We start from the raw sequence: 26,753 nt of genomic DNA, 5'->3' as shown, positions 1-26,753 counted from the left end.
CAGTACCTCAGAGGAGACCCGTCTGCGTCTCTGGACCGCCCGGTTGTGGTGGGGACTGAAACGCGGGAAACTGAAACGGCGGGAAACGGAAAGGGCGGGAAACTGAAACCTGGAGTCTGAAATTGGCAAGAAACAGAAGCCGCAGGAGGCGAAACCAAGGATACGGTAGGACTGTTGTATTTTTACTCTATTTTAGAGAGCTTTTAACAGAGAATTTACCGAGATTGCACCATGTTTCCTATTTGGAATGCCAAATGTGATAGATCTTCAGAGCTTTCCATTTGGTTTTCTCTTTGCATTTAAGAAATGTAAGAACCTGAGGTGCTTGCATCGCTTGGTGGGTTATGCGTCAGACTCTCTATTTTAGCTCAGGTCATGATCTCAGGGTCGTGACATCCAGCCCCATACCGGGCTCCGCGCTTAGTGTGAAAGCCTGCTTAGCATTCTCGCTCTCCCTCTGCACCTCCCCTCCCCTGCTTGTGCCCTCTCTCTCTGGGAAAAAAGAAAAGGAAAGAAAAGAAAAGAAAAAGAAGTGCAGAACCTGGAAAAGAAGAAAATTAAAGAAAAACCAGCACTCTATTTTTAATCCTCCAAATTAAATCAATGCTAACCCTTCTCTCTTGTGAGTTTAAAATGCATAATATGTAGCATAGGGAGTATCATTTATTACCAACCCAAGACACTTTTGAGAGTGAAAGGGAGTATTTTAATAATCACCCTTAGACTCTCCCAGGCAAACCAGAAAATGTGTTTACCCTCAAAATATGTTTTTCTTTTTAAAACCTTAATTTAGTCCCCCTTTTATGAAATACTCTAAAACTGATGAAAAATGTCCTGGAAAATATTACTTGATCTTATTGTTTCCTTTCCTGATTTTTAAAAATTTTTCATGAGTTTGCAACCTTTGCTTTCTTAACATTTTGTTGTTGTTGTTTTTCTTGGATCACTTCTTATAATGTTTTAGATGCATGAAATGCATAGAATTACAAGTAAAGCTAGTTATTTTCAGATGCAGGCATTAAAATATTAGAAAATAAATTTAGTAATATATGTTCTGCATTATTAATGTACAATATTGTAAGATCTAGTGGGTAGTCTAGTATAATTTTGAAGTAGTCATAAGTGTAACAGTATTTCCAGTTTTATGTTACAGAAAAATATAATTTCAATTGGCAACAAAATCACAGCTACTGCTAATATTATCAAAATATGTTGTCTCAGTTACAAAGAAAACAACCTAACTTTCAATTAGAAATTAGTGAAAATATATATTTCTTCCCTTTAAGATTCAAATACTAAATGAGTAAACACAAGTAAAGGGCACTTGGCTCAGGATAACTGCAAGAGAGCTAAAATGGTAAAAGAAACTATTTTCCCAAGCAAACCTTTCCCAAGCTTTTAACTATTGTAGTGACCTTACAATTTAACCTTTCTGTAACTTGTATCTTTGCTTTCCAGAATCACAGAAAATAAGCAAAAATTACATATATATGAATTTTCTCTAATACTTTACTAAGATATCAGATTTATAGCAGTGTTTGAGAACTGTATAATTCTCGAAATTAATTATCAAAGTTGCCCAAATAACTTGTCACCTCTTGTTCTTAGAGATAGTACTCCTTATTTAATATACTGCAAGGAAGCAGATACAATTTTTCCTTGTTCTTTGTTTTTCTTAATAAGCTACAGATATTATAAAAGCAGTTAATAATAGAACTCAGATCTATATCAATCAGTGCTTCAGGTCTTTCAAAATATGGCACAGTTCTCTGAATTTAAATGACACGTGTGAAACTTTGTTCTAATTAGTGAAGCTGAAGCATTTAAGTCAAATGGTGATGAACTACAATGGATCAACTTTGGAAAAGGTCACCTTTCAAATAAAAGTACCCTGGCACTTCTAGTAGGATTTCTTTAAGGTCAGAGATGCTCTGGGTTATTTTCAGAAATGTTTTCAATACAATTAAGAGATAGACAAATTTTTTCACCTAATAAATTTTCTGTTTTCAAATACAAATTAAACCTCTTCAATCTATCAGCTTTTTAAGAAGTAAAATGATGAAAATTCACTAGAACGATTCTTTACACAATGCAATGAGTGGAGAAGTAACTAAACTGCATACCCGTTGTCTAACTATACAGGACAAATGGAAGAAGATTGTGGGCTAAAACAAATACATAAACAAACAAATGTTCTCTAGATGAAAAGAATGTATGTGGTAATATCTGGCTTATAATGCCCTCTTTCAAACTAGCTTTAATATATGCTATATACAGGGGTGCCTGGGTGGCTCAGTGGGTTAAAGCCTCTGCCTTCAGCTCAGGTCATGATCCCAGGGTCTTGGGATCAAGCCCTGCATTGGGCTCTCTGCTCCGGAGGAAGCCTGCTTCCCCCTATCTCTGCCTGCCCCTCTGCCCACTTGTGATCTCTGTCTGTCAAATAAATAAATAAAATCTTATATATATATATATATATATAATATATATTATATATATATAATATATATTTTATATATATATATAATATATATTATATATATATAATATATATTTTATATATATATATATGCTACGTATAGAGAAAGGCAAAAATCAAAAGAAGGCAACAGCAAAAATACTTTGACTCATAATCTCTACTTGTCAGGAATCTAGAAAACATTTCCTCTATGCAGCCAATGGAACAAATTGAAAAGCCTACTTTTGACCAAAGTGCCCCCATGTTTTTAGAAACAGGAAACTGTGCTAATTTAGTGGAAAGTAGAATGTGTCTTTTTATTTTGCCTTTTGTTAGAGAGTTTAGCCATATAAGCTTTTTTTTTTTTTTTTTTAAGAATTTAGAAAGCTGTTCAACCTCTGCTGGCCCCGATCAGAAGCCATCTTTCCTTGCTCAGTCTAGGGACTTGACTACATGACCAGCACAACCACAGGGAAGTCAGAGAAACAGCTGGTGCTCAGAAAGGGGCTTGGGATTCAAACACCAACAAGACCACATTTCTATCTCTGTCCCTGATTCTCTTTGTTTATCATGTTTCTTCTTTTAGACTGGCATCATCCCAAAGGTAGATCCCATGTCTAGAAACATAAGACTTTGCACTTTCCATAGATTATGATTCACATTTTTGCCACCAGATGATTTAACAGTATCTTTTGACACAGTTCGAGCCCAAAATTTTCCGAGGAAGGGCTCGGGTTAGCCTAGCTTTGGTCTGGAACCAGTTGTTGCACAAATCAATTGTACCCACCTAGACAAAGCTCCACAAATGTTGTTTCTCTCAGGAAGACATGGTTCAAGTATAGAAAGAAACAGTTGCCAAAAATAAGAGGTTGCCCTTAAATAGAAGATAATACATGCCCACTGCAATGTAAAAATAATGAGTTAATGGTGGTAATTTGGGATTTTTTTTTAAAAAGCAGACTATTGGGGCACCTGGGTTGCTCAGTGGGTTAAGCCTCTGCCTTCGGCTCAGGTCATGGTCTCAGGGTCCTGGGATCGAGTTCCGCATCAGGCTTTCTGCTCAGTGGAGAGCCTGCTTCCTCCTCTCTCTCTCTCTGCCTGCCTCTCGGCCTACTTGTGATCTCTCTCTGTCAAATAAATAAATAAAATCTTTAAAAAAAAATGCAGACTATTATATATTATCAAAAATCAGGAGAAGGGAATAGGAGCATAAATGTCTACCAACTTTTATTCTATATAATGAAATAAATAAAAAATAATTTAATTGAAATAATATAGGTTAAGACTTTTTAAAAATAAAAAAACTGAGGTAAGATAGTTTTAATAAACTTTACAGCAATAATAAAATAATTGTTTTAAAATGTAAAATGTAGTAAAACTTATAAGACCCTTGCTTATAAGAGACAGAACTGCAATAAAATAAATGTTAAAAATGAAATGATGGACAGAGATTTATCAAATGCATTTCAACATAAGAAAGCAAAAGTAGATGGGGCGCCTGGGTGGCTCAGTGGTTGGGGTCTCTGCCTTCAGCTCAGATTATGATCTCAGGGTCCTGGAATCGAGTTCTGCATCAGACTCTGCTTAGCAGGGAGCCTGGTATCCCTTCTCTCTCTGCCTGCCTCTCTGCCTACTTGTGATCTCTATCTCTCTGTCAAATAAATAAATAAAGTCTTAAAAAAAAAAAAAAAGCAAAAGTAGGAATATTCTTTTAGAAAAAGTAGAATTCAAGAGAAAATAAGTTAGTTGACTAGATTTTAGAGTTATTGTATACCATACAAAGGTAGAATTCGTCATATAATATTTAAAGAACTTTACATACCAAATAAAAATGCATCAAATTATGTACAGTAAAAACTCTTAGAAAGCAAAAAGATATTAATAGAAACAGTGAGAAATTTAACTAGCCCTTAATAAACCTTTGGCATAATATGAATATAATAAAGACATGAAAAATATAAATAATACAGTAAACTTGGAAAAAATAGAGTAAACTTGGAAATTTGTATTCTACAAAATTAAAATTTTTCAAGTAGCCACAATCTAAAAAGAGTGGGTAGCACATGAGGCCACTGGAGCAACATTAGTAACTTTCTAAAAAATATCACATGATATTTTTTATCCTGAGTGGCTCAGTTGGTTAAGTGTCTGATTTCTGATTTCAGCTCAGGTCATGATCCCAGATTCTTGAGATCAAGCCCTGAGTCCAGATCCTCCCTGGGTGTGGAGCCTGCTTAAGATTCTCTCTTTACCTCTCCCTATGCCCCTCCTCACCCTGCATGCACTCTCTCTTTCTCTTTAAAAACAAAAAAAAAATCACATGAATGATAATAATGCATGCAATGAACCAGATGCAATAAACCAGAAACCATTTGCAGAGGGTTAAGAAAACATAACCATTAAAGTTAGAATAAAATATCTTAAATGCTACTGAACTAAATAAAACACAAAATTATGACTCCAGACTTTTACAAATAACTAAAATCAGGATACCATGTTAGATCTCAGGGGAGATGAAAACAGCATACTCAAAATGAAGACCTTCAGTATTTTTATTTTAAACAGAAATAAAAAGTTAACTGAATATGCAACTCAGTAACTGAGAAAAATAACACAAATTTAAATAAAGGAGGAAATATTAGAAATCCCAGAGGAAATCAGTAGATTATAAAGTAGAGAGAGAGTACAAATAAAAAATGAATACAAGAGATTGTACTTTTAAAAAATGAGTGATAACCACTGCCAATTCTAAATAGAAATCCAAGAAAACAAAATTAGGAATGAGATAAATGATAAAATTAGCAATATAAAGAGATAGCATTTGAAAGAGCATATGAGGTGAAATTTATGCCAGTACTTCTCAAGGCATGGTTCTTAACTCTGCAGTTTAGGACTTCTGGAATGATAGTTGGAGATGCAGATGTTTAGGCCTATCAGAGTTACGTGATCAGAATGTTTAGAGAAGAGCCAGGAATCTAATTTCTATCAAGTAAATTTTATTCACATTAAAATTTGAGAATTATTCCTCTCTACTAATAAACACTTAAATTGTTCCTGCTTGTCTCTTAAAAATTCCATTATCAACATTGACAATAGTAATAATGGGTAAAAGATGAAAAATGTGCAAAAAATTATCTTTACAAAAGATGTCTGAATCACACGCCCTTAGAATTGATAAAATGTGTAATAAATAAATCATTAACTGCCCAGAGCCTAAAAAAGATGGAAGGCACCCAAGTCAAGTTACAAAGAAATAGATCCCTGATATCAAAGCAGGGTAAAAACAGCATACCAAGCAACTCCAGAGACCAAGTTCATTTTAGACTTTAACACAAGAATTCCAAATTCTTTTTTTGTTGTTTTTAATTTTTTAAAGGATTTATTTATCTATTTGAGGAGAGAGAGCAAGGGGGAGGAGCCAAGGGAGAGGAAGAGAGAGAATCCCAAGCAGACTCCCCACTGAGCACAGAGCCCTATGTGGGACTCAAACTCATGACCCTGAGATCATGACCTGAGCCAAAACTAAGAGTCAGATGCTCAACCTGAGCCACCCAGATGCCTCAAGAATTCTAAATTCTTAAGAAATAAAATTCAAGAGCACATTAAAGGAATTATCCATGACAATAATGTAGGCCTTGAAAAAAGTGATAATTTAATAGAATAAAATATATCACTTTAATTTATTACATGAACATATTCATTAAGAATTTCAGTACCTTCACACATTACCATGGGCTCATCCGGACAAGTGCAGTCCTTAATTTCCATCACCTATTTACCCATCCTCCCATGTTCCTCCCCTCTGGTAACCATCAGTTTGTTCTTTATAATTAAGAGTCTATTTCTTGATATCTTTCTCTCTCTTTCCCTTTGTTCCTTTGTTTTGTATCTTAAATTCCACATATGAGTGAAATCATATAGTCTTTGTCTTTCTCTGGCTGACTCATTTCACTTGGCATTATACTCTCTAGCTCTATCCACTTTATTATAAACAGCAAGATTTCTTTTTTATGGCTGAATAATATTCCATTGTATGTATATGTACCACATCTTCTTTACTCATTTAACAGTCAAAGGACATGGGCTGCTTCCATATCTTGGCTCTTGTAAATAATGCTGCTATAAAACATAGGGGTGCAAATACTCCTTTGAATTAGTGTTTTTGTATTCTTTGGGTAAATACCCAGTGGTGTGATTGCTGGATCAAGGTATCAATTTTCAACTGTTTGAGGAACCTCCACCCTGTTTTCCAGAGGGGCTGCACCAGTTTGCATTCCCAGTAGTGTATGAATATTTCTTTTTCTCCACATCCTTGCCAACACCTCTTGTTTCTTGTGTTGTTAGTTTTAGCCATTCTGACAGGTGTGAGGTGATATATCATTGTAGTTTTGACTTCTGTTTCCCTGATATTGAATTATGTTGAACATCTTTTCATGTGTCTGTTAGCCATCTAGAAGTCTTCCTTGAAAAGAATATCTATTCATGTCTTCTGATTCTAGATTATTTGTTTTTTTAGGTGTTGAGTTTGTTAAGTTCTTTTTATATTTTAGATATTAACACTTCATCAGATGTCATTTACAAATATCTACTCCCATTCTATAGGTTGCCTTTTAGTTTTATTGCTTGTTTCCTTCACTGTGCAGAAACTTTTTTGGCTTTTATTTCTCTTGCTTCAGGAGACATATCTAGGGGGGAAAAAATGCTATGACCAATGTCAAAGAGGTCGCTTCCTGTGTTGTGTGTTTTTTTTTTTTTTTCCTGCCTATATTCTCCTCTAGGATTTTGATGGTTTCATGTGTCACATTCAGTCTTTCAGTTTCATTCTTTTGCCTGTTGCTGTCAGTTTTCCCAATACCATTTGTCGAAGAGGCTGTCTTTTTCACATAGGTATTCTTTCCTGCTTTGTTGGAGATTAACTGACCATGTAGTTATGGGTTTATTTCTGGGCTGTCTATTCTGTTCCATTGATCTATATGTCTATTTTTGTGCCAGTAGAAAAGCATAAAAACCCACAAAGAAATTAAATGAATGAGATATTGATGTATGAAAAATTTTCAACTTACATAATAAAGGTATTGCCTATTTTTAAAAAAATGATAGAGCTGTTAAAACATGAAAATAAACAGTATCACTGTCCAACTGGCAAAGATTATGAAGACGATGAATGGTAAAGGCCTGACAAAACTACCCCAAACATAAGCTTGAAAGAAGGATATGACAATTCTGAAGAAAGCATGTCATCATCATGCAGTGATCATCTTACTGGACACCTGTTTAAGATCTCAACTCAGAAGGACTCATCTGAAAGTGGGTACCTGGTGGAAACTCTCACTGGGAATGGTGATGGTGTGCAGTTGGCATTCTGTCTCCGGCATCGGTGGGCTGTATGTATGCTGTGCTGAGCCGCTTCCGTGGTGGTTTCTTTGCTGGAGCAACCTCTGTGGTGTAACTGGGGAATTGTTCCTCTCTCCATCATTTCTTAGATTGATTCTCAGTTGCTTTTTATTAAAAACAATCTTGAATGAGGGGCGCCTGGGTGGCTCAGTGGGTTAAAGCCTCTGCCTTCGGCTCAGGTCATGATCCCAGGGTCCTGGGATCGAGCCCCGCATCGGGCTCTCTGCTCAGTGAGGAGCCTGCTTCCTCCTCTCTCTCTCTCTGCCTGCCTCTCTGCCTACTTGTGATCTCTGTCTGTCAAATAAATAAATAAAATCTTTAAAAAAAAAAAAAAACAATCTTGAATTAATTCTGTTTGTTGCAACACTAAGAACACCCATGGATTTGGAAATGGATACTAACTTTAGGTACAAACAACTGATACTTTAAAGGAATAAATCTGGGGTTACTTTTCAGGTTTGGTTGGTTCTAAGGTAGTAAGATTGTAGTTTATACTATAAATTTATAACAGATTCTGCTCCAACAAACAACTAGTATATTATCAGCTATGGTCACCTTATATTAAGTTTCCACTGATGGCAAGACTTGGAAGAAACCAATGTCCATTTCTATAATATAATATGATGAGCATGAGGACTATGAGATGGACCAACAGCTTCTAATTGCACCTAGAATACTACAAAAATAAAATTCAAGGTTCTAAATTTTTATTCAGGGCAGAGTCAGAAAATCAGGGATTTTTAACAACTGGGCTAAATGAATTTCTTATCATTTGCAGCCACAGGGCTGAAAGTGCCCAAAAAAAAAAAAAAATTAACATTACAATCTTATGGCTTGAAAATTTATGGCATCAGCTGAATCGCAACTTTGCCAAATCTCTTATGTAAATGTTAAAAATGAATAGGACACCAAGAATTGGATTAGGTCTCATGGCAAGATATACATGTTTTAAAGTAGAGGTTTTCGACTGGAAGTGTTACAGCTCAAAGGCTTCCATAAACATGTGGAGATACTTTTACTTGGGATGCTACTGATACTTATCACTTAGGTACAGTGATTTTAAATGCCCTAAAAAATGTGAGAAAACAAAACAAAAATGTGGGAAAACCCTGCACAGAGAAGAATTTTCTCATCTAAGATGTCCATAACATTCCAACTGAAAAGCTTTAGCTTTGAGTAGTAAGCAACCTCCAGTCTGACTGAGCCTCCTTTGCCAGCAGACCTACCTCCTGGCCTCCTGGCAAATGTAGTTGTCCCAGTCTTTCTTGAAGAATTTTTAATAGTCCTACCAAAACATTTACTTTGAAAAGTGGAACAGGATTAAGTCTAGCCACATTATCAGGAAAAGTATTAGCAGTGGTTTATATAGAGTTGTTTTCCCTTTCATTTAAACGTAGTCCAGAAATAAGTAATTCAGAACTTGGATACATCCTTCAGGTCCCAGGCCAGCATCCCGGGCTCCAACTACCTTTCTGTGCCCCATCTTACATGGACTGTCACATTGTCCCATCTAATTCTAGTCAGCAGGAGAGGAAGAAGGATGAGGAAGAGTGAACCCTTCTTTCTTTCAGGAACTTCTTAGAAGGACCATTCTTTATGTCTCTCATTGACAGGACTTGATAGAAGGACCATTCTTTATGTCTCTCATTGACAGGACTTGATCTTCTGACAAGCTCAGGTGCAGAGGGAGGTTGGGAATTGTGTTGTTTTACTTAGGTCCCATGGTTGTTCATCTCAAAAGTGAGTTCTGAGATTAATGTGGAGAAAGAGAATGAATATGGACGTGGTGGTATACAATTTAAAAGTTCTGCCCCACAAGAGCAATCCAGTATTCTCCATGCCTCCTTGCAGGTTATCCTTGATTATAGACTCTGGGATGAAATTTAGGCGCCAAGCAAAATTCAATATGTTGCTAATGGGTATGAGTTAGGACTTGGAGAAAATGTGTTAGAATAGATTCCAAGGATGCTCAACAAAGAAAAAGAAACATTGTTATGTCTCATGGAATTTACTGATATAAACGTATTTACCAGAAAGTTTGGACTTAATATGCTAGCTGAATACGTGGAAGTAGTTCTAACTCGCTCGGTTGTTTTACTGAAATACATACTTCATAGTGGACTAGATAAAGCAGGTTTGAGATGCAGTCAATTTCTTTTTATATTAAAAATAAAGGAATCTAGAGGTTAATGGAGGAAAAAAAAGTTATTTAAATTTATCATGTCAAATACACTATCATTTTGAAAATAAGAGTACTAATTTATGCTGAAATTGGTACCAGTAGTAATCCAGAAGATAAACTATCACAATAACACTGAAAAAGACATCAGATCTATTAGGTTTCTAAATCTTTGATAAGTGTTATACTGGTAGAAGTTACTGATATTAAAATGTACTCCTTAATTTTCAAAAGAATGAAGGAATTCTGTACTGGCAGAGGCCAAGTTGTGCTATTTAACTGACAGAACAGAAGTGGGCACGCTTACTGTAACACACAGCAAACACCACAGAGTGATAATAGAATGGTTATAGAGATTATTGAAATTTTTACTAAGCATGGAATTTATAGGTCCAAATAAATACAGATCCAGTCAAGGTCTAGGTACTTTGCATAAGCAAATACATTCTAAATCTGAAAACAGAGATGTAATATGAACACCATAACAATAGAGTTACAGCTTCTTGTTAATGCTAGATCTAAGTCAGTTCAAGACTGAGAGTCCCTCAATATAGTAACAGAAAGACTTGTCGTAGTAGCATAGTCTATATGGTGAATTGTTCTCCTAGCCTTTTTAGATGTAACTTCTGTCCTGATAGTGAAGTAACTGTGAAATGGGAAAAAGGAAATACCCGTATTATTCCAAGGTGCTTGGACTCAATGATTACTGCTCAGAGCAGAGACTGAAATGAGTTGTGTCATCTATCTGTTTAGTTATGAGAATCGAGAGTAAGGAAAACCCTACCAAACTGGTGAAATGACACGTAAGAGGCATTTTCTCGTGGTTTTTAATGTAAGGACAAGCTCAGAAGATAGCAGATCAGAGTGCTGTACTTCTGGGCACTGCATCTACACTTAGAAGAGAAGAGGAAGAGAGGGCAAAAGATAAGGTCAAATATTTTCTTAACAAGAGTTTTTCAGATATTTTCAGGAAGTCAAGTCTTGTTCAGTTACTTCTGATTCTCATTAGCCAGACTGTGTCACATAGTCTGAGCTGCAGAAAGGCTAGGAATTGGAATACAGTATGTCCAGCCTCTAGCAGAAACCAGCATGGCTGAATCCGGTTTAAATGGGTATTCAGAGAACAAACCTTCCTGCTTCAGGTGGAAAATGAAGATTGATCAAGTTCTATCTCATTTAGGACCAATGGGATCCTGGCCCATCTTGTGTTACAACCCTCATTTCTGAAAATGTAGTATAAACAGATGAAGTTAGGAACTGGCATTTGCTAATGAAGCAAAGACTATTATGGTAGAGCTAGCTAAGAAAAGCTTCTTGAGCTTTCCCTTTTGACCAAAATAATGAACCAAAAAACAACATCAGATCTTTGGGGGAATCACCACCAAAGACTGAAAAAATCAGGAGTGATGATTCCTAACATATCAACATTTAACTTGACTAGTTTATGCAGACGAAACACTCTTGGAGATTATATTTGATAATCATAAGCTTAATCAGGTGGTAAATCTAATTGCAGCTACTGTTCCAGATGGAGACTCTTTCCTGGAGCAGGTCACCGTAGCTCCAAGTATCTGTTACGTATTTATTGATCTGCTTTTTTTAAATTTCACTTCTATCTCAATTATCAGAAAACCCCAGAAGTAGGACACCTGGGTAGCTCAGTAGTTAAGTATCTGCCTTCAGCTAAGGTCATGATCCTGGGGTCCTGGGATGGAGCCCTACTTCAGGCTCCCTGCTGGGCAGGAAGCCTGCTTCTCCCTCTCCTTCTCCCACTGCTTGGGTTCCTTCTCTTGCTGTGTCTCTCTCTGTCCAATAAACAAAGTCTTTAAAAGAAAGAAAGAAAGAAAGCCAGCCAGCTCCAGAAATTATTTGCCTTCACATGGACAGCTATAGAAATGTAGCATCCTACAGCAGGGTGCTGCCAGCTTACCATAACTGAACCACCATTCAGCACATAGGAACCTCAATTATCTTGTCATCACCACGGCATCATCCTGAATCTACTGAAGTGATGATATCCTGCTCAGGTAAAATTGTAAGATGAGAAATGGAACTCTAGATGCCTTTGTAAGCCACATGTAAGGAAACGGAAGATAAACGGCACTAGTAACTGAAGTAAAGCTAATGGTCCAGAAGCCCAAGACAATCGGAAGATCCCCTTTTCCTTAGCCCTTGCCCTTCAAAAAGGAGAGCCTGGTACATGCAAATAGTTTGAGAAGTGATTCAAGAAGTAGAAGTGAGAGACAAAGGAGAGTAAAACAGGAAAAGAGGAGAGCCAATTTATTGACTCGGTCAATACCACCTGGATCTTCTGAGTTATGGACAATGTCCCTCAGAACCATCCACCTAAGGGAAGGCAAGAGAATGATTTCTTCATCAGCTCCATCTTCCATTGGTCAGTTTGTAATTCTAAACTGTAAATGTATAAAACCTGAATAGATTTCCACAGGGTCCCATACCACATTATTAGAGTTGCCCCAGGACAGGAAATAAGAAATATATAGTACAGTTAGACTTTCTGTGGAGCTAAAAAATATGCCTCAAAATTGTCTGCTTGAGCATGTAATCCAGCATTGCGAAGCCCTAATTAGTTATAAGCTACCCATGGGACATTAATTCCTTTGCACTTCCACACTGCACATGCATATTTATGCCAAGTGAATTTCTGCAGGTTTCCCAGGTTAATGCATCAGAAGAGTCCAGGATTAAGATTCAAGGTCTAGGCAATGCAACCGAGGCAAGGGAGAACTCTCTGCAACCGCTTTGCAGAGCACTATCGGGAACAAAAGTGGACTGAGAAAATGTGAGGCAGTTTAGTTAAAGTTTTAGATAAACCCTCCAGAAAGCATTTGCCTTGCACACTCTGCCTCAAAGTAGTAGACATAACATTTGGTAAAACCCTTTGGTTTTCAAGGTTACAAAAAGTACATTCGGATATCCTGATGCAACCCATTTACTGAATGACCCAAAGGCTGCCAGTTTGACTGGGTTCTAAACACAAGAAAGCTCTCTGGTAAGACTGGTATGACTAAACCACAGATGTAATGTTCTTGAAATATCTATGGCAGATTGTGAAGCTGAAATTAATGACTCTTAAAAACCTCAGTAGGAAATTTATAGCAGATGTCTCTAAAGTTTGGAAGTAAATACCTTCCTCTTAAGAGACAGCTTTGCCTTGCTTCTGAACACCAATAAAAATTGAATGCCTAACTCCAGCAGTAAAGGCAACCATGAGTCTGATCAGCCTTTGGTGGATTGGCTGTTATCTGATCAATCATAAAATGGCGTCCACAGCAGCATACTGAATGGATTTCACATATAGGAGACCGAGTGCAGGTAGGCACACAACTAACTTCTAAAAGCTAGCTTCTGCTACACATGCTGTGCCTACACTCCCACTGCCATTCCTACCTCAACCCTTGGCTCAATCTCATGGTATTCCCAGTAACCAGATGCCTCTCAAGAAACATTTGAGCCTGTCTTACAGATTTCTAGCAGTACACAATGACACTTCAGGGAAATAGATTTCTGTGGAGAAACAATCCCGTTCATGTGACCCTGAAGAACACTGGAGAAAGGAAATATTCACAGTAAGCAGAAATTCCAACCCAATTATTCTTGTGATTCATTGATTCCTAGAAATGACTGATAGTTTGGTAAGTGATCAAGAACATAGAATGAGATTAGAGGAGTGGAAACAAGGATACTTGAAGACAGTTGTGTAAATAGAATAGATCTTAAATGTAAGAGTATTTTTAGCCAGTGTGGATATTTGCTAAAAATGTTTCCATTGCACATGAAGGTCTCATAACCAAGTGGATATGACGATCTGCCCGCTGGTTGTTAATCTGCCTCGTCCTGCAGCCAACTCAGTGCTTGTTCATTAAGCTTATTAGCAAGGAGTACATGTTGGTAAGAACAGATGTTATGCTTCAGCTCCACAACATGCATTTCTCTTCTCCAAGACTGACCTGGCTACAGTAGGGTTGAATATTCAATTTGCCAGTGGCTGTGTCTGACCCTGATTTTCTGATAAGTAACAAACCCTAAAGGGTTCAGTCAGCCAGGTAGTGAAATATTAATTATACAAGACACTTTTTTTTTCATAAATGGGATAGCAATTTGTCCTCACTGGAATAGACACTTCATATGAATTTGAGTTTTTTCTCAGCTTGCCAATCTTTACTCAGTTCTATGTCAAACACTATAATATCCTACGCAACATTTTTTGACCTAGGAATTTCTTTTTCAGCAAAACAAGTCACTAACTTTCTACCTTTAACACATTTTTTTTTCTTATTTCACTGCTTTCAATGTTCAGATTTTATTTTCTCCCTAGGAAACATCTTTGCTATCTCTTTAAGAGATATTTTCTGGAATCCAATATGCTGTTTAACAAAATATACAGATATGATAAAGGCACGGAACATGTTAAAATATATGTTAGATTTCCTTGGCCCATTGAAAATTTATCATTACAAAGGTAATGCAATGTACAATGATAAGATTGTAGGGAGTCCCAGGAAAATCTTAGCTATCTTCAAACCCCAGGGTATTGCAAATTCCCCATTGGGATTCTGATACACAGGCACAAATCTCCCCAGAGGTCATAAGCATCTTTTGAATACCATTTCTTTAAGATGGTTTCTATGGTAATGTAAAGGATAGAGCCATAGAAAGATCCAGATGCTATTAAATATGTGTTTGGTTTTGTTTTTTTTTTTTTTTTTTGCAGATGGCACGCCAGAGACCATCGATACCAATACATAGCTTCAATGTCATCTCTTAAAGAGGCACAAAATTTAGCATAGCACCATTGGTTTAAAACTTCTGCAAATTCTATTATGTTATCTTCAAAAAATGTTTATTAGCCATAACTGCTAAAAAGGAAAAGAAAATCAAAACTTTTTCACATGTCCATTATTTTTAAATTCACAAAACATTCTATTCTCTCTCTCTCTCTCTCTCCTACCCCCACCCCCGCCGTGTGTGGTGTGTGTGTGTGTGTGTGTGTGTGTGCGTGCGTGCACATATTTGTGTGTATCTGGAGAGTTGAGGGACACAGAATATCAAAGAAGGTGAAAATTGCTTGTTCCATATATTGGTGAAACATGTTGATTTGATTGTGCAGAACTGTTATTTGTATCTATCTTCTAATAAGGAAAACTTGCAATTGCTTATTCTTTTGTAATGATTTCAGTTTTATAAGCATAGCATGCCATCCATGTGCTTTAACACTGAGCTTTATATGCTATTTCTAAAACAACTATATGCATTTGAAGCATATATTAAAAAACAAAGTAGGCAGACTCACGTTTACAATTTACAACTGAATTTTATTGCTTTCCCATCACTATTTCTTCATGGTGTCAAACACCCAATTGATTCAGTGAATTATATACATATACTTACACATATTTACCTGAGTGGCTGGTAATACCCAAGCTTTTGTTGGATTGTTTTATTAGTTTATTACATTAGTAGATGAAAGGATAACTTTTCTTCAATTCAGATTGGTTATTGGTTCGTTAGGTACGTGATTATATTTCTCTTTCCCTAGAACATCCACAGAGCAACAAAGAAACCAGATCTTCTGAAAGGAGTCAGATCTCGATGTGGCTGGTTGAGATGGGAGAGGAGTAACTGGAAAGTGAAAGAAGAACCAGTTTATTTTCCCATATCTTATTACTTAAGAAATTTGTATTTATAACTAGGCCCCATTCTGTCTGCTGATACCCAGCAAAGCCAAACACTGAGACATCAGGTTGGCAACAAGGAAAGAGTTTATTCAAGAGGCAGCTAAACAAAGACACGAGAGGACAAGCCTCAAATCCGCCTCCCTAGAGGGGAAGAGAATAAATTTTTTTTGGAAATCATAGGGGTTGAGATTATATACATATTGATGAAAAGGACAAGGAAACATAACTATTTGTGAGGAAAGATGGAACATACGCACTGAGCAAACATATATGTAACAATGTAACATACATCCCATGGTCACTTTGGGGGGAGACTTAATGTCGGAAAAAGGTAAAATCCCCTGAAGTTAGGAAGTTATCTTAGGACAAAGGATAAGGGGCTATGGGCATGCTTCAGCAGCTGGTACAAACTAGATGGGGTCTTGGGTTCATTATCTTGTTTGTTTATAGGCTGGAACTGTGTCAATTGACCTTAAGTCCAGGCTTCTGCAAAGGCAGCTAGTGGATTTGTTAGTGGGGTCTGAAAAGACACAGTAGCTGATTAGGGGTAAATACTTCTCTGAAAAACAAGCTTTAAGTTTTCAGTTAGTTTCAACCTCATTAAATATATGGGGCACGGTCTCATTTCCACTTCTCCAAAAATAAAGCAAAGGGACTTCTGACTGGTATTCAAAAAAGAGAATGTCCATCCATTATATCACATGTGGCTTTGACTTGAGAGTTTTAAGACCATTAGGCGATCCTCATAGAAGAAATTTGCCAAGCTTCCATTTAAAATTTTGGCTCTATAATTTTATAACTATTTTCTTTTTAAGATTTTATTTATTTATTTGACAGACAGAGATCACAAGTAGGCAGAGAGGCAGGCAGAGAGAGTAGAAGGGAAGAAGGCTCTCTGCTGAGCAGAAAGCCCAATGCGGGGCTCGATCCTAGGACCCTGGGATCACAACCTGAGCCAAAGGCAGAGGCTTTAACCCACTGAGCCACCCAGGCGCCCCTGCTTGAGATTTTTTAAATGTAAATGTTTACTACTATAAACTTCCCTCTTAGTACTGCTTTTGTTGCAACCTGTAAGTTTTAGTAAGTTGTATTTTCATTTTTATTTGTTTCCAAGTATTTCTAAAATTTATTTTGGATTTCCTCTTTAATCCAATGGTTGTTTAAGAGTGTGTTGTTTAGTTTCTATATGTTTCTGAATTTTTCCATTTTCTTTCTGTTATTGATTTCTAGTGTCTTTCCACTGTGGTCTGAAAAGGTCCTTGGTATGATCTCAAACGTCTTGAAATTCTTAGGATTTGTTTTGTAATCTAACATATGATCTGTGCTGAAGAACATTCTGTGTGTGTTTGAGAAGAATATGTATTCTGTAGCTGGAAAGTTCTGTATATGTCTGTATGTACATTTGGCCTACAGGAATTGTTCGGGTTTTTTCCCTATTTATTTTCTAACTGGATGTTCTATCCAGTATTTTTATGGGGTATGAAGTCTCCTACTATATTTATACTCCTGTCATTACTCTCTTTGGATTTGTCATATTTGTTTTATATATTTAGGAGCTCTGATGTTGGGTGTATCTGTGATTGTTTTGTTTTCTTGTTGAACTGACATTTTTTTAACATTATATAGTGACCTTCTTTGTCTCTTGTGACAGTTTTTGAATAATTGACTATTTTGTCTCATATGAATATACCCACCTGCTCCCTTTTGTTTACTGTATGCATGAAATATATTTTCTATCCATTCGTGTTTAGTCTACATGTGTCTTTACATCTAAAGTGAGTCTCTAGTACACAGCATATCACTGGGTCTTGTTTTTTGTTTTGTTTTGTTTTTTATCCATTCAGCCATTCAGTGCCTTCTAATTGAGGAGTTTAATCCATTTACACTTATTTTTTTTCCTGTGTCTTGATTTCTTTATTTTTTTAAGTTATGTTATGTTAGTCACCATACCCATAGCTGTGCTAACCCACTTCTTACCCCTCTCCCTTCTAAAACCCTCATTTTGTTTCTTGGAGTCTATAGTCTCAGAAGGTTCGTCTCCCCCTCCCTTTTCCTTCCCTTCATTTTTCCCTTCCTTCTCCTAATGTTCTCCATGCTATTCCTTATGTTCCACAAATAAATGAAACCATAGGATAATAGATTTTCTCTGCTTGACTTATTTCACTTCTGAAAGGTGTATATAGCCCTTCTTTTCACTACATCTGTATCTTTGGTGTAAATACCCAGTAATGCAATTGCAGGGTCATAGGGTAGCTCTATTTTTAATTTTTGGAGAAACTTCCACACTGTTTTCCAAAGTGACTGCACCAATTTGCATTCCCACCAACTGTATAAGAGGGTTCCTCTTTATCCACATACCCTCCAACATTTGTTGTTTCTTGCCTTGTTAATTTTTGCCATTCTAACTGGTGTAAGGTGGTATCTGAATGTGGTTTTGATTTGAATCTTCCTGATGGCTAATGATGATGAACACTTTTTCACATGTTTGTTAGCCATTTGTATGTCTTCTTTGGAGAAGTGTCTGTTCATGTCTTCTGCCCCTTTTTTGACTTGATTATCTGTTTTTTGGGTGTTGAGTTTGAGAAGTCTTTTATAGATCTTCAATATCAGCCCTTTGTCTGCAGTGTCATTTGCAATTATCTTCTCCCATTCTATGGGTTGCCTCTTTGTTTTGTTGACTGTTTCCTTTGCTGTGCAGAAGCTTTTGATCTTGATAAAGTCCCCAAAGTTTACTTTCCCTTTCATTTCCCTTACCTTTGGATACTTGTCTTGAAAGAAGTTGCTGTGACTGATACTGAAGAAGTTACTTCTTATGTTCTCCTCTAGGATTTTGATGGATTCCTGTTCCACTTTGAGGTCTTTCATCCATTTTGAGTTTATCTTTGTGTATGGTGTAAGAGAAGGGTCAAGTTTCACTCTTCTGTATATAGCTGTCCAATTTTCCCAGCACCATTTTTTGACAAGACTGTCTTTTTTCCATTGGATAATTTTTCCTGCTTTGTTGGAGATTAGTTGACCATAGAATTGAGGGTCCAATTCTGGGCTCTCTATTCTGTTTCATTGGTCTATGTGTCTGTTTTTGTGCCAGTACCATGTTGTCTTGGTGATCACAGCTTTGTAATATAGTTTGAAATCAAGCAACGTGATTGCCCATCTCTTATTTTCTTTTTCAACATTTTCTTAGTGATTTGGGATTTTTTTCTGGTTCCATAGAAGTTTTAAGATTGTTTGTTCCAGCACTTTGAAAAATGCTGGTGGGATTTTGATCAGGATGGTGTTGAAAGTATAGATTGCTCTGGGCAGCATTGACATCTTAATAATGTTTATTCTCCTGATCCATAAGCATGGAATATTTTTGCATCTTTTTCTGTCTTCTTCAGTGTCTTTCACAAGTGTTCTGTAGTTCCTAGAGTATAGATCCTTTACCTGTTTGGTTAGGTTTATTTCAAGGTATCTTATAGTTTTTGGTACTATTATAAATAGAATATATATGGGCATCCCATATATATACATGGAATATATATGGATATTCCATGTTTATAAATGGAATTGATTCTCTTTCTATAGTTACATTGTTAGTGTATAAGAAAGCAACTGATTTCTGTTCATTGGTTTTGTATCCTGTCACATTACTGAATTGCTGCATGAATTCTAGTAATTTGGGGGTGGAGTCCTTGGGTTTTCCTCATAAAGTATCATGTCATCTGCGAAGAGACTTTGACTTCTTCTTTGCCAATCTGAATAAATTTTATTTCTTTTTGTTGTCTGATTGCTGTTGCTAGGACTTCTAGCACTATGTTGAACAACAGTGGTGAGAGTAGACATCCTTGTCATGTTCCTGATCTCAAAGGGAAGGCTGTCAGCTTTTCCCCATTGAGGCTGATATTTGCTGTGAGTTTTTCATAGACAGATTTTATGAAGTTGAGAAATGTTCCCTCTATCCCTTATCTTTGAATCATTTGAATCAGGAATGGATGCTGTATTTTGTCAAATGCTTCTTCTTCATCATTTGAGAGAACCATGTGGTTCTTCTCTCTCCTCTTATTAATGTGTTCTATCACATTGATTGATTTGCGAATGTTGAACCACCCTTGCATCCCAGGAATAAATCCCACTTGGTCATGGTGAATAATCCTTTTAATGTACTGTTGGATCCTATTAGCTAGGATCTCATTAAGAATTCTGGCATTCATATTCATCAGGGATATTGATCCAAAATTCTCCTTTTTGATGGGGTCTTTGCCTTATTTGGGGTTCAAGGTAATGCTGGCCTCATAGAAAGAGTCTGGAAGTTTCCCTTCTATTTCAGTTTTTTTGAAACAGCTTCAGGAGAATAAGTATTATTTCTTCTTTGAATGTTTCATAGAATTCCCCAAGGAATCCATCAGGTCCTGGACTCTTGTTTTTTGGGAGGTTTTTGATCACTGCTTCAATCTCATTACTGGTTATTGGTCTATTCAGGTTGTCAATTTCTTCCTTTTTCAGTCTTGGAAGTTTTTAGGTTTCCAGAAATGCATCCATTTCTCCCAGGCTGCTTAATTTATTGGCAGCAATAAATTAATTTTTAGTAATTAATAAAATATTTTTGATAATTTGATAATAATTGATAATAATTTCTAATAATTGCCTCAATTTCCTTGGTGTTAGTCATGATCTCTCCCCTTTCATTCATAATTTTATTAATTTGAGTCCTTTCTCTTTTCTTTTGAATAAGTCTGGCCAGTCGTCTATCAATCTTATCCTTTCAAAGAACCGGCTTCTAGTTTCATTGATGTGTTCTACTGTATTTCTGGTTTCTAATTCATTGATCATTTTGTTAGTTGTTTTGTCTGTTATGCAGATTTTCGTTGTTGTTGTTGTTCTGTCTTCCTCTCTTGATGTTTTCTTTTGTTATTTGATTGTTTTTTTAATACTAATTTTGTTTGATTCCTTTCTCATTTTTTGTATACTTTATTGTAGGTTTGTATGTTTGTGTGTGATTACCATGATGATACAGCAATTAAAAGAATCATAAAGAACTACCTGAATAATTATTTACCAACAAATTAAATAATTTGGAAAATCAGATAAATTCCTAGCGAAATTCCAAGATCAAATCAAAAAGAAATAGGAAATCTGAACAGAAAATAATAAAGAAGGAAATTGAATAAGCAATCAATAATCTTTCCACAAGGAAAAGCACATGTCCAGATGGCTTCACTGATGAATTCCCCTGAAATATCAACACAAACTAATACTAACCCTTCTTGAACTCTTTCAAAAAACAAAAGAAGAGGGAACACTCCCAAACTCATTTCATAGAGCCAGCATCACCTGATTTTGAAGCCAGACAAAGATAACACAAGAAAAGCATATGCCAATAGCCCTGATGAACTCTCATACAAAAAATTCTCAAAAAATACTAGCATGTTGAATTCAATTAAACATTAAAATGATCATACACCCTGATCAAGTGGGTTTTACCTCTGGAATACAAGGATGGTTCAATGTACACAAATCAATAAATATGATATACCATGTGAACAGAATGCAAAACAAAAAAAAAATACATGACCATCTCTATGCACAGGACAGACTTGACAAAATTCACAGAATAAAACCTGTTAAAAAAATAAATACATAAGGAACATACCTCAACACAATAAAGGCCTTCTATGAAAACCCACAGCTAACATCATAATCAACGGGGCTAAACTGAAAGCTTTTCTGCTAAGATCCAGAACTAGGCAAGATGACCTCTCTCTCACTCCTCACTATTAAACATAGTGCTGGAAATCATAACCAGAGGAATTAGACCAAATAACGAAATGAAAAAATGAAAAGGCATCCTAATTGGGAGAGAAGGAAAATTATTTCTGTTTCCATATGACATGATTTTATATGTAAAAAAAAAAAAAAAAGACTACACACACAGACACTACACATGCATGTGTGTGCACACACACGTGCATACACCCACACACACACACACAAACTCTGTTTTAGAACTAATAAATGCATTCAGCAAAGCTGCGGGATGCAAAAATCAGTGGCGTTAGTATCTACTAACAACAAACAATTTGAAAGGGAAACCAAGAAAACAATTCCATTCGCATTAGCAACCAAAGAAATAAAATACTTAGGAATTAACCAAAGAGATGAACACTTGTATATTAAATATAATGAAACATTGGGATGTCTGGGTGGCTCAGGTGGTTAAGCCTCTGCCTTTGGCATAGGTTATGATTCTGGAGTCCTGAGACAGAGTCCTGCATCAGGCTCCTTGCTCAGTGGGTAGCCTGATTCTCCCTCTGCTGCTGTTCCCCTGCTTGTGCTCTCTCCTTCTCTCTGACAAATAAGTTAATAAAATATTTTTTAAAAATCATGAAACATTGTTGAAGGAAACTCAGAAAGACACAAATAAATGGAAAAATATCCATTTTCTTGAATTGGAAGACTAATTGTTAAAAATATCTGTGCCACCCAAAGCAACCTACAAATTCCATGCAATCCCTATCAAATTTCTAGTGATAATAAATAAATAGAAAATTCACACAATAAATAGAAAAAAAGGAATCCTAAATTCACATGGAACCGCAAAAGACTCCAAATAATCAAGGCATTTGGAATCGAGAAGAACAAAGTTGGGGCCATTGCACTTTCTGACTTCAAACAACAGTTGACCCTTGAATAATATGGGGGTTAGGGTTGCTAACGCTTCATGCAGTCAAAAATCTATGTATAACTTTTGACCCCTCCCAGAACTTAACAATTAATAGCATACTGTTGACTGAAAGCTTAACAATAACAGTCAATTAACTCATACTTTGCATGTACTATGTATTATATACTATATTCTTATAATGAAGTAAGCTAGAGAAAATGTTAAGGAAATCATAAAAAAGAGAAAATACATTTATAGTATTGCATTTAAGAAAAAAAAATCTGTGGGGCACCTGGGTGGCCCAGTCCATTAAGTAGCTGTCTTTGGCTCAGGTCTTGATCCCAGGCTTCCTGCTCAGTGAAGCATCTGCTTCTCCCTCTCCCTCTAGCTGTCACTCCCCCTTCTTGTGCTCATACTCTCTCCCTGCCAAATAATTAAAATCTTTTAAAAAAAGAAAAAAAATATGTTTATATGTGGACCTGTATAGTTCAAATCCATGTTATTCAAAGGATTTATATTTGCATAGTACAAAACTATAATCTCAAAACAGTATGCCAAGTTCTATTATAAAGCTGTAATCATCAAGACACATGGTGCTGGCACAAAAACAGACAAATAGATCAGTGGAACAGAATAGAAAACCCATAAATGGACCCTTGACTCTATGGTCAACTAATCTTCAACAAAGCAGGAAAGAATGTCTAATGGAAAAAAGACAGTCTCTTCAACAAATGGTGTTGGAAAATTAAACAATCACATGCAGAAGAATGAAACCTTATACCACACACAAAAATAGACTCAAAATGAATGAAAGACTTAAATGTGAGACAGGAATCCATCAAAATCCTTGAGAATACAGGCAGCAATCTCTTCGACCTCAACTGCAGCAATTTCCTCCTAGAAACATCACCAAAAGCAAGGGAACCAAGGGGGAAAATGAAGTATTAGGATTTCATCAAGATCAAAAGCTTTTGCTCAGCAAAGGAAACAGTCAACAAAACCAAAAGACAACCAACAGAATGGGAGAAGATATTTGCAAATGACCTATCAGATAAAGGGCTAGTATCCAAAATCTATAAAGAACTTCTCAAACTCAACACCCAAAGAACAAATAATCCAATCAAAAATGGGCAGAAGACATAAACAGACATTTCCGCAAAGAAGACATCTAAATGGCCAACAGACACATGAAAAATTGCTCCACATCTCTTGGTATCAGGGAAATACAACCCAAAACCCCAATGAGCTACACCTCCCACTAGTCAGAATGGCCAAAATTAACAAATCAGGAAAAGACAGATGTTGGCGAGGCTGTGGAGAAAGGGGAACCCTCCTGCACTATTGGTGGGAATGCAAGCCGGTATAGTCAGTCTGGAAAACAGTATAGAGGTTCCTCAAAAAGTTGAAAATAGAGCTACCCTATGACCCAGCAATTGCACTACTGGGTATTTACCCTAAAGATAAAAATGTAGTAATCCGAAAGGGCACATGCACCTGAATGTTTATAGCAGCAATGTCCATAATAACCAAACTATGGAAAGGGCCTAGATGTCCATCAACAGATGAATGGTTAAAGAAGATGTGGTATAAATATACAATGGAATATTATGCAGACATCAAAAATTGAAATCTTGCCATTTGCAATGATGTGGATGGAACTAGAGGGTATTATGCTAAGCGAAATAAATCAATCAGAGAAAGACAATTATCATATGATCTCACTAATATGAGGAATTTGAGAAACAAGGCAGAGGATCATAGGGGAAGAGAGGAAAAAGTGAAACAGGATGAAACCAGAGAGGGAGACAAACCATAAGAGACCCTTAATCTCAGGAAACAAACTGAGAGTTGGTGGAGGGGAGGGGGATACGAGGGATGAGGTAGCTGGGTGATAGACATTGGAGGGGGGGGGCGGTATATGCTACGGTGACTGCTGTGAATTTTGTAAAATTCATGAATCACAGATCTGTATTCCTAAAACAAATAATACATTATATGTTAAAATAAATAGATTAATTAATTTAAAAAAAAACAGTATGCTACTGGCATAAAAACAGACATAGAAACCAATGAAACAGAATAGAGAACCCAGATATAAACCCACACATCTGTGGTCAACTGATTGTCAGCAAAGGTGCCAAGAACACATAATGGGAAAAACATGGTCTTTCAACAAATGGTCTTGGGGAAACTGGATATCCACATGCAAATTAACGAAATTGGGCTCCTTTGTCTTACCATATACAAAAATTAACTCAAAATGGATTGAAGACTTAAATATAAGACCTATAAAAGTCCTAGAAGAAAATGGAAAAACCTTGACATTGGCCTTAGAAATTATTTTTTTAAAGATTTCATTTATTTATTTGAGAGAGAGGGGTAGAATAAGAATTGGGGGGGAGGGGTGGTGCGGGGGAGAAGCAGGCTTCCTGCAGAGCAGGGAGCCCAATGTAGGGACTGATACCAGGACCCTGGGATCACGACCTCAGTCAAAGGCAAACGCTTAACTGAATGAGCCACTCAAGTGCCCCAGCAATCATTTTTTTTAATACGACACCAAAACATAGACAACAAAAACAAAAATACGCAAGTGGCATTGCATCAAAGTAAAAAGCTTCTGCAGAGCAAAGAAAGAATCAACAAAATTAAAAGCAAACGATGGAAAGGGAGAAAATATTTACAAACCATATATCTGATAAGGGGTCAATATTCAAAATAAATGAGGAACTCATACGATTCAATAACCTCAAATACAAATAACCCAATTAAAAAGTGGGCAAAGGACCTAAATAGACACTCCTCAAAAGACACAATTCAAAAGGTTAAGTGGTATATGAAAAGATGCTCAACATCTCTACTCAGAGAAATGCAAATCAATACCACAATGAGATACCACCTTACACTGTCAGGATGGTAATCAAAAAGTCAAAAATAACAAGTGTTGGAGAAAATGTGTAGAAAAGGAAAACCTTGTATACTGCTGGTATGGCAGGAACATAAATCAGCACAGCCACTATGGAAAACAGTACGGAGAGTCCTCAAAAAATTAAAAAAGTTCTACTATATGATGGCAGCAGCATCTGGGCATACATCTAAAGGAAATTAAGTCATTATCTTGAAGACATACATACAACAGCAATGTCTATTATGACATTATTCACAATATGAAACAAATATAAAAGCAACCTAAGCATCTGTCTATGGATGACTGGATAGAGAAAAGGCAGCATATACATCGTTCAGCTTTGAAAATGAGGGAAATCCTGCCATTTGCTGCAGCATGGATGGGGAAGGACAATATTATGATAAACAGAATAAGCCAGACACAGAAAGAGAAGTACTATGCAACCTCACATACATATGGCATCTAAAATAGCCAAACTGTTAGAAACAAAGAGTAAAATGGTTATTTCCAGGGTCTAGGATTAAAAGGAAATGGAGTAACATTGGTCAAAATTTACAATGTTCCAGTTATGCAAGATGAATTAGTTACAAATATCTAATGCACAGCCTGGTGAGGAGAGTTAACAATATGTTATTGCATACTTGAAATTTGGGAAGAGGATAGATCTTAAATCTATACACACACACAGACACATACTAGTTAACTCTATAGAGATAATAGATATGTTATTTATGTAATATGTTATGAATGCAGTGATTTTTTTTCACAATGTATACATATATCAACACATCAAGTTGTGCACCTTAAATACACAAAACTTTTACATACCAAAGATATCTCCATAAAACCAATTTTTTTAAAGACACTCAGAGTTCTAAGAAAGGTTTATGGGAAGGCAAAGAGAGAAATATGCAATAGAAAAAATAAAGCAAGGGTTTAATGCGTGACATGGTCCTGAGCATAAGGGTAATGTGTGGCTTAGAGCCCATATTTATTGCAGTTAGAAACTCCAGAAAGGGGCACCTGGGTGGCTCAGTGGGTTAAAGCCTCTGCCTTCAGCTCAGGTCATGATCCCAGGGTCCTGGGATCGAGCCCCGCATCAGGCTCTGCTCAGCAGGGAGCCTGCTTCTCCTCTGTCTCTGCCTGCTGCTCTGCCTGCTTGTGATCTCTCTCTCTGTGTCAAATAAATACATAAAAATCTTAAAAAAAAAAAAAAAAGAAACTCCAAAAAGAGCTCTGCTTTAGTTCTAATATTACTTTCTTATTTAATGATAATATTACTTTGGCATCTTAAAAAAGTCACATATGAAGTTTACATATTTCAAAATCTTTAGATTAGCAAATTGCAAGTATGTTAGCCAGATACCAAGATTCAGGATAAATTGGCCAAGAATCTGATCAACTGCTCCTTTTTAAACTGCGCTCTTTCACCCCAGGCTGAATTCAATTTGCCATTAATTGCATTCTGTCGACCTTTG

Source organism: Martes martes, assembly GCF_963455335.1.
Source record: "Martes martes genome assembly, chromosome: 6".
In the NCBI taxonomy this organism is placed as follows: Eukaryota; Metazoa; Chordata; class Mammalia; order Carnivora; family Mustelidae; genus Martes; species Martes martes.
This window is presented reverse-complemented; position numbering follows the sequence as displayed.